Source organism: Suricata suricatta, chromosome 10 (genome assembly GCF_006229205.1).
Source record: "Suricata suricatta isolate VVHF042 chromosome 10, meerkat_22Aug2017_6uvM2_HiC, whole genome shotgun sequence".
NCBI classification, from domain to species: Eukaryota; Metazoa; Chordata; class Mammalia; order Carnivora; family Herpestidae; genus Suricata; species Suricata suricatta.
In genome coordinates, this window is record NC_043709.1 from 84292940 (window position 1) to 84301551 (window position 8612).

The following is an 8612-nucleotide window of genomic DNA, read 5'->3' on the forward strand; positions in this document are numbered from 1 at the left end:
GTGAGAAAAACATGAGAAAACAAAAAATTCCCGGCTGTTTTCACAAGTAAGGTGAAGATGATAAGGAAAAAAAAATCGACTCTAGTAGATGGACAGATAATGGAAAGTTAAGAAAGAAAAAAAGCAAGTGTTCTACAAATATTTAAAGGGTAGTGTAGCAGGATTCTCACAGAGTCGTGACACTGAGGCCTTCTTTTCCAGGAAGCAACTTTATTCCAGCTGGCATTGCTCAGTTGGATTCGTAGCCAAAGAACTGAACCCCAAACACGATGTGGCATGGTTTTTTATATATTTTTTTGCTGGGAGTTGCGTCGGCCTTGCTGAATGACACAGTCACGGCAAAGAAATGGCAGACATTTGCACAGCTCCTGCCATGAAGCGAAATGTATCTCCTTCTATTATTGGCTTATGTTGGGAATGGGACTGCTGTTGTTGATTAGGCCTCACAATGTTTCAAGTCAGACCAATATTCCCCACACAGACACTGCATGAGAAGAAGCATATTCTCTACAAAGAAGATTTTAGACAAAGAACTGCAGATGTTTGCCAAAAGGAGCAACATCCAAGACATAAATTATATGGGGGGCTAAAAACACAAGTTACAATTAACTCTGGCCTGGAGCAGAAGAGCCTAATTTAGAGATAAGAAACAGGCAAGGACCGGAGCCCCTGGGTGGCTCAGTCGGTTGAGCGTCTGGCTTCAGCTCAGGTCATGATCTCACAGTTCCTGGGTTTGAGCCCCACGTCAGGCTCTGTGCTGACAGCTAGATCAGAGCCTGGAGCCTTACTTCAGATTCTGTGTCTCCCTCTCTCTCTGACTCTCCTTTGCTCATGCTCTCTATCTCGCTCTCTCTCTCAAAAATAAATAAAACACTAAAAAAAAAAAGAAACAGACAAGGACCAAACTTAAGTCACTGTACATACCTTTTTGCTAATTGATGCACACATACTGTAAGAGTCACCTTAAGGTGGCGACCCAAAGGCCAATTCTCTGGGGGCTGGAGGAGAACACGTGCACAGACGACCCCCGCCCCTCACCTGCAGACCTGGGATGTCCTGCCCCATTTGGAAACAGCCAATCATGAAGCTCCAACTTCTCATCACCCTGACAGACGAGGCAACCTATTTCATCCCGCCACATCCCTGAAAGGCCCTTATTTGATAATCTGCCCTCCCAAGATCAAACCCAGAACCCCCTCACCCATAAAACGCCCCGCCCATCATCCATCAGGCGCGATTTCCCTGACTCCTTACTCCCGGGGTCATGGGACCTCACCCGGGAATCGCAGATCCCAATAAAAGCTTTCTTGGCTCCATAACGTGGTCTCTTTCTTTCCTCCCATCTCTGCCTCCATCTATTAAATCTTACACATACCTTCCCTTACACTAACATCCATAATGGGGATGGATGATGACGCTGGGTGAGGGTAACTAAAACATACCCATATATGAGGGCTGACACATTTAGGGCCCCTACGGTATTTACACCCTCAGCATTAAACAAAAGAGTTTACACAAGCAATCTATTAGTCAGTCCACATGCATTCTTCCTCTCGCAAGCCAGACGAGATGACTCCCAACCTGTCAGTATATCACTCAAACTATGACTTAATCTTAGCATCATTGATATAAACAAATATGTATATTTTTCACTTAGAACATTCTGTCTTACTTGTAGAATTTACTGCTCACTGTAATTAGGATAGTTTTGCCAGAAGGCCTCTGTAAATCTTTTATCTGTACACTTTTCAAAGCATCCTATCACAGAGATTTGTTCGTTGTAAAAGTTCCACCTGCTGATGTCTTATTATCACTTAACCTATAAATAAAGACACAAAAACCGACAGAGCACAGAAGGACGCCTGCCTGGTGAATGAGAAAGAAACCCGAGGCTCCCCTCAGGGGCCCCTGGACCTGCTGGAGCTGGACTCTGACATTTTTTACTTCTTTGTCTCCCATATATGGCAACACACAAACACGCAGTCTGATTAAGTGGTTTCACGTTACAAAGTCGTGAGGGATGTTGTCACATACAGGAATAGCAAGGTTGCTTTGAGATGTTCTTTTTTTTCTTTCCTTAGGGAGGGGACCCTACCACAGTATAAGGTATAGATTTTTACCAATAATCAAAGTTACACAAATTTAGAAGAAAATATCATTTTCATCTAATAAACTGGCAAAAATAAAACGTTAAGAAAGACAAACATGGTGGAGAACTAAAAGGGTACAACTCTGGAAATTTGTTCCTGTTGTTTGGCCTGGTAATCTCGCCATCAGAGATCCTAAGGAAGGTATAAAAAATACAGATGACGACTTTGTGCAAGGATATTTATGCAATGTTATTTATCTCAGTAAAAAGTATAATGTCTCTCAATATGGGAATGGTTAAATGAGTCATATTTCTGAATGATTGAATATTTAGTAGCCTTTCTGATTTCTTGTAATATTTTTTAAGAGGAAATAAACATGCATAAACCTATATCTTAAGAATGACCCTCAGATTTTAATAGTTTTCATACTAGTTGTGTGATCTTGCAGAGAATTAACTATCTGTGCCTAAAGTTCTTCATCTGTAAAATGAGGATAATAAGGATGCCTTATATATATATATATATATATATTATATAAAATATATATATAAATGTTTTATTTATTTTTGAGAGAGAAAGAAAGACACTGTGAGCAGGGGAGGGTCAGGGAGAGAGAGACACACAGAGAATCTGAAGACCGGCTCCAGGCTCTGAGCTAGTTGTCAGCACAGAACCCAATGCCAGGCTCGAATCTATAAACTGTGAGATCATGGCCTGAGATGAAGTCAGACGCTTAACAAACAGAGCCACCCAGATGCCCTGCCTTATAAATTTTTTAAGTTTATTTATTTATTTTGGAAATGGGAGAGAGAGTGAGAAGCAGAAAGAGAGAGAATCCCAACCAGGCTCCATGCTGTCAGGACAGAGTCCAATGTGGGGCTCACCCATGAACCATGAGATCATGACCTGAGCGAAAATCAAGAGTCTGACACTAAACCAACTGAGCCAGCCAAGTGCCCTGTAAGGGTGCCTTAAAGGCTTGAAATGATGATTGAGTCAATACAAGTAAAACAAGTAGTACATGTTATTCTTGTAATTACATGTACACAAGCTGTTGATATTTACATGCCCAGCACTTAGTACCTTTTTTTAAATGTTTACTTATTTTTGAGAGAGAGAGGACACAAGTGGGGGAAGGGCAGAGAGAGAGAGACAGAATCAGAAGCAGGCTCCAGGTTCTGAGCTGTTAGCATAGAGCCTGACTCAGCGTTCGAACCAATAACCATGAGATCATGACCTGAGCCTAAGTTGGGTGCTTAACCACCTGAGACGCCCAGGTGTCCCGCATTTAGTACTTTCTTTTTTTTACAATAAATGAAACCAATTGGTATAGTATGCTTCTTTTGATTTCAGTATGTTGAGTGGAAGCCCCACATTGGATGTAGAGCTTACTTACAAATTAAAAAAAAAAAATCTTAGTGGCAACACTTTCCTGGACTACAGAACTATAGTTTAAGAAGTCAGGAAGACATAAGTGGTTGCTCTGAGGATCCAGACTGGTGTGAAAAAAAAGGACAGGAGACTATTTTATTTTACTGAGTCTATTTTCATTCTATTTTATTCTTAATCTCTTTATTTGCTAAAAATAAAAAGTTGATACTTTGAGGGGCACCTGAATGGGTCAGTAGGTAGAGCATGCAACTCTTGATCTCAAGGTTGTAAGTTTGAGCCCCATATTGGGTGTAGAGATTATTTAAAAATAAAATATATATATTTTTAAAAGTTAGTATTTTAAAATGTGCAGGACCAGAGCACCAAAAAAACCTACTCATTTTTTCATGGTCTCGAAAATAAGAGAAATATTTGAAGCTAGTGAAGAAAACTTGGCACCAGAAAGACTAAGGCCAGGGTTCTAGGAATGGAGAATACAGATGGTTATCAAGAACTTGTCACAGGGAAGATCTTTGTAATGTCCTGTGGGGATGGGGGATGGTCACTTCTGTTCCCAGAAGCACTGCCCAGCCAACCTCAAGAGCACCCCACTGAAAGCAATAGGAAAGTTCTGCTTTCTTGTCTTTTTTAAAAAAAATGTTTATTTATTTTTGAAAGAGAGCAAGAGAACAAGCACAAGTAGGAGAGGGGCAGAGAGAGACACACACACACAGAATCTGAAACAGGCTCCAGGCTCTGAGCTGTCAGCACAGAGCCCTATGCAGGGCTCAAACCACAAATTCTGAGATCATGACCTGAGCTGAAGTCAGATCTTTAACTGACTGAGCCACCTGGGTCCCCTGAAAGTTCTGTTTTCTGACTGACTCTGCTGGAGCCAGCCTGCCTCAAGTTCACCTCTGGACAAAAAAAAAATTGTGATGCCTTGGGGCTCAGCCGGTTGGGGGTCCTACTTCGGCTCAGGTCATGATCTCATGGTTTGTGAGTTCGAGCCCTGCATCGGGCTATGTGCTGACAGCTCAGAGCCTGGAGCCTGCTTCAGATTCCATGTTACCTTCTCTCTCTGACCCTTCCCCACTTGTGCTCTTTCTCCTTCTCTCAAAAATAAATAAATGTAAAAAAAATTTTTTTTAATTGTGAACTTTAATCTGCTGCATATTTCACTGTGTGAACACTTTCTCCTCAAATCACCCTAAGAGGACTGATCCTTTACCAAGACAAGGCTCACCTGAGGTGTCTTACAAAGATTTGTCATCTACCACAGTAAGTGAGAGCAAAAAGGCATATTTTTCATGAGTGGGTCATGTTTGTTAAAGAGTTATCCACTGCTGCTTTTCAGACACCCAGGGAAAACAGCCTCCAAAGGAGTAGGAAAGGAACAGCAGGCAGGAACAGATGAGGGATCCTCTAGGAGGCTGACTGCAGCTCTGGATGGGCGGCTACAGCACCAGAAGCAGGTGTTGGTGGGGAGTGGAGGAGGATAAACACGTTACAGACCTGCCCATGCTCAGTGCCATGAACAGAGTCTCACAAACTGTTAATCCAATTCCTGATAAGGTCTCAATAAAATGTCAAGGGCAAAACTCCTTGTCAGCAACCCAGTTGGGACCCCTCTCACTCTTTAGAATTTTGTATTCTTGCTCAATAACCTATGACTTTGCTCACTCTTTGCCAGGTATGAGATTTGTTCCTCCACTCTGTGAGACAAGGACCAGTGCCTCTCCCACCTGCCTGTAACACAAGGCCAAGAGAAATAAAAATCCAGGCACACTCAGGGCACTTGGGTGGCTCTGTTGGCTGAGTGTCCAACCCTTGGTTTCAACTCAGGTCATGATCTCAGTTTCTTGAGTTTGGGAGTCTCTCTCCCCCTCTCTCTCTCTCTCTGCCCTTCCCCTACTCTAAGTAAATTAAATAAATAAATAAATAAATAAATAAATAAATAAATAAATAAATGAAAAAACTTTTTTTCAAAATTCATGTGCACTTTTTTATTTGAGCTCAGGAGTACCAACCACAGTACTTCTAAATATCTATCAGTCAGGTCCACCAGGGGCCTGACACTGCTCAGCACAGATTAGTCCATATCCCACTCACTCCATCATGGGTCATTTCAAAACTTCTAGTATAACTCAGGGTATCATTACCTCCCTTTAAAAAGAAATAGCTATGGATGCCTGGGTGACTCAGTTAGTTGAGTGTCGCACTCTTGATTTGGGCTCAGATTGTGATCTCATGGTTTGTGCAATCGAGCCCCACGTCGGGCTCCACACTAACAGCATGTGAAGCCTGATTGGGATTCTCTCTCCCCTCTCTCTCTCAAAATAAATAAATAGACATTTAAAAAAGTTAAAAACAGGTGCTCAGTCAGTTAAGTATCTGGCTCTTGATCTCAGCTCAAGTCATGACTTCACAGTTCATAAGTTCAAGTCCCACATCGGGCTCTGCGCTGATGGTGTGGAGCCTGCTTGAGATTCCGTCTCTCCTTCTTTCTGCCCCTCACCTGCTTGTGCTCTCTCTCATTCTCAAAATAAATAAATAAAACTTTAAAAAATTTCAAATGAAAAGCAAATAAAGGGGTGCCTTGGTGGTACAGTCAACTGAGTATCCAACTCTTAATTTCGGCTCAGGTCATGGTCTTGAGGTTTGTAGGTTTGAACCCTCCATCAGGCTCTGCACTGGTGGCTTGGAGACTGCCTGGGATTCTCTCTCTCCCCTCTGTGCCTCTCCTGCTAGTACTCATGATCTCTCTCCCTCTCTCTCTCTCTCCCTCTCTCTCTCTCTCTCTCTCTCACTCTCTCTCTCTCTCCCATTCTATCTCAAAAATATATAAACATTTTTAATAAAAAAATAAAAAGGAATAGCCACTCCAAGTTACAACTATCCAGTGGACAGCTAGACAATTAAATCTAATTATTTTAATAGCTTTCCAAGACATTAAACCTTCACTACTTTCTCCTCTAATAATTGAAGGACTATTTTTTTGTTATTGTTGTTGTAATTAAAGATATCTACCAACATCAGGTTTTCATTTATAAACAAATATTGCCATTAAAGTTTCAACTTGAGTAACAAGTCACCCATCAGAGCTCGGCTTCAAGGAACCTCAGCTATCTGAAACATATGTAATATTAGGAAATAAAGGACAGTGGGGAAAAAATGCAAAAGCAACAAAGAAACAAACAAAAAACTGGTATAAAAAGAATCTATGAACCGAGGGATGCCCCTCAAATCCTAACTCACAGAATTTATTTGTGCATATTATGCCCTATGTTTAATGGGTTCCTGGGAGAGACAAGAGTATCTTGTCAGGTACTGTGTTACTTAGAGATATAAAGGTGAATAAAATACAAATAACATTAGCTAATCTGGTTTTATAACCACGGAACAGCAAAAATGAAAAACCTATTAAAAGAATTCCCACAGGCACACAGGGGCAAGATCAAAATGATTTCTGGTTCTACTGATAACTCACAGAGTAACTCAAACTCTGGGTATTCATTTGGATTAGATTATGTCAGAGCTCCTATTCTGTCCTAAAATTCTATGAATATAGTATTAAAAGAGTTGATAATCTGACAACAGGAGATATTTTTTAAGGCATAAGATGGAAAGAAAGAAAGAAGAAAGAAAGAAAGAGAGAAAGAAAGAAAGAAAGAAAGAAAGAAAGAAAGAAAGACAGGAAAGAAGGAAGGAAGGAAGGAAGGGAGAAGATCAGCAGTTTGGAGTAATTTACTATAGAAACAAATCACTCTACCCTATATAGTAAGCTTCATCATGGCTCATAAATACATGGCTCATAAATCACAGGGGCACCTGGGTGGCTCAGTCAGATAAGTGTCCAACTTTGTCTCAGGTCATGATCTCAAGGTTTGTAAGTTCAAACCCCGTGTTAGTCAGGCTCGGTGCTGACAGCTTGGAGCCTGCTTCAGATTTTGTGTCTCCCTCTCCCTCTGCCCCTCCCCAGCTCATGTTCTCTCTCTCTCTCTCTCTCTCTCTCTCTCTCTCTCTCTCTCTCTCAAAAATAAATAAATATTTTGGGGTGCCTGGGTGGCTCAGTTGGTTAAGTGTCTGACTTCAGCTCAGGTCATGATCTCATGGTTCGTGAATTTGAGACCTGCGCCAGGCTCTGTGCTGACAGCTCAGCCTGTTTCTGATTCTGTGTCTCCCTCTCTGACACAGAGAGGAGAATTCTCTGTTGAGAATTCTCTATTGAGAATTCTCCAGGTCTCAACAGATGCTGACCAGGTGTCCCACAAACTTAACTCATTCCTGAAACTATCTTCCTAGAATAGCATCATATTCCACAGGTTAAGTAATGGCTCAGTCTCACAAGACTGCCCCCCCCCCACCTACTTTAGATATCAATCGCATGTCCAGGTTGTCACCAGTGCTTCTGATAGACTGGCTATAAATCAGAGGTTCCCATGACCCATTCCCTGGGTTGGATTAATTTTGCCAGAGCAGCTCACAGACTCTAGAGAAACACTTACTTACAAGATTATCATTTTATTATTAAAAATATTGTAAAAGATATAGATGAATAGCCAGATGAAGAGGTCTCTAGGTTGAGGTCTGGAAAGACCCATGGAAGTAGGGTGCAGTGCCTTCTCAACATCTTTACTAACCCAGAACTGATCAAATCTTGTCCGAACATTGGTGAATGAGCTGAAAATTCTCCCCCTCTAACTACCTTGCCTTTCTGGAGACCAGCCCCATCCTGATGCTATGATAGAAACTCCACATTGAATCACCAATTAACATAAAATCAGGTATGCTGACAACAGCTTGTTATGAATAAAAGATACTCCAACCATTTCAGAAATTATAAGGGTTCTAGGAGCTCTGTCCTGGGACCCAGATGAAGACCCAATATATTTCTTATTATACCATACTGCCTACGCTTTATGCCATACCTTCCTCCTTTCTTGGATTCCTGATTTTGCTTATTTTTCAGTGAGTTGGGAGATAGCTTCCAAATGATTTCTTAAAGAATGAAATGGTAGGGGGTGTTGGGAAGGAGAAAGTTTTCCTTGACCCTTGTTGGGTCTCTGGCTAGGACTGAAAAGTTTATTGATAAGAGACAGATTGACAGGAAAGAAACATGCAGATTTTACTTCTTTTTTTTTATACATA